A 1378-nucleotide genomic window follows, 5' to 3' on the forward strand; every position below is an offset into this window, starting at 1 on the left:
CGAGCTGGTCCAATTCCTCGTCTATACGGAGTTTCAGGGCGAAAGGGACCTGGCAGGCCTTGAGCCTGACAGGTCGTACTGCAGGGTCAAGCTGTAGAGCAATGGGGGGGCCCGTATACTGTCCCAATTTCCCATCGAACCCCCCCGAAAATTCCTTGCATATGGCGTCCACATCCACTTGTAAGCTAGTGCGGTTCACCCCGGTGACGGCTAGCCCCAGTGGTCCAAACCATGCCAATCCCAGTAAGCTAATGTAGGGGCCCTTGACCACAAGCAAGTCCAGTTGCCGCGTTTGCCCTCAATATTGCACCCTAAAGGTCCCAACCCCCATTGTGGGGACCTTACGTTTCTGGAAGTCCTGGAGGGTGAATGAGGCCAGCATGAGTTGGGGACTGCCTACACTCTACGTTGCGGAAACGGCAGGTCCTCCTCTCGTGACTCTCCCTGCAGCTTGCGCAGTTCCCTCCTTCTTGTCGAGGCAGCTGTGGTCTGTGCGCTGCTTGAGTGCGCTGCTGTACTCGGTGCACCTCCTCCCTGTCAGATCCTGAGTCGTCGGTGAGGTCTTTGTGGTGGACCCTCAGTTGGGACGGCAGGCTTGGCCATGCCTCTTGCGTCAACCTCTCGGCAGCTTCCATTGCCAGGGCCTCCTCCAGAGCGACCTGGAACGTTAGGTCCTTCTTAGCATAGAGGTGTTGTTGCAGCTTCTCATCCTTCAGGCCACCGAAGAGGCGGTCACGAAGCATGTTCTCCAACTCTCAGAAGTTGCAGAACTGGGCGGCTTGGCGGAGAGAGGTCACAAACCCAGTTATGGTTTCCCCAGGGGCTTGCCGCTTTGCGTAGAACGCATTTCGACGAGCCACCACTGAGGGCTGCGGCGAAAAGTGCCCCTTCAGCTGTTCCATTATTGTTTTGTATGGAACAGTAGCGACGTCTTCAGGCGCAAGGTGAGCCTGGGCGATTTCAAACGTCTCCTCTCTGCAGATGCTGAAGAATATCGCCCTCTTCTTGACGTCTTCTTCGTCGGTGACCCCTTTGGCTTCTAGGAGGAAGGTGAAACAGGAGGCGTACGCTTCCCAGTCTCCGGATGCTGGGTTGAACGGCGAGAAACTGCTGTCAGTTGCCATTCTGAGTTCCTTGGGTCCCAGAGCTGAAGCCTGGATACACGGTGCGAGGCAGTGGTGTGGAAGGTGGCTGTGCTGCGGTGCTGTGTGTGGCAGTCAGCTCAGCAGGATCCCACCTTCGTTGCCAGTGAAATATACTCAGAGTTGAGAGTGGATTTCATGCTCTTTATTCAGCTCATAGTGGTGAGGAGGAATGAATGTCCCCTCAAAGTATCTGCTTTATATACATTATTTACACAATGGGCTGCACATGATTA

The 1378-nt window shown here is 55.2% G+C and overlaps 1 pseudogene; it reads right to left on the reverse strand.

Moving 5' to 3' along the window:
* Positions 1-341: 341 nt before the first annotated feature.
* On the reverse strand, positions 342-1124 carry LOC144327577 (uncharacterized; annotated as a pseudogene).
* Between the last annotated feature and the right edge of the window lie 254 nt (positions 1125-1378).

Source organism: Podarcis muralis, chromosome 4, assembly GCF_964188315.1.
Source record: "Podarcis muralis chromosome 4, rPodMur119.hap1.1, whole genome shotgun sequence".
NCBI classification, from domain to species: domain Eukaryota; kingdom Metazoa; phylum Chordata; class Lepidosauria; order Squamata; family Lacertidae; genus Podarcis; species Podarcis muralis.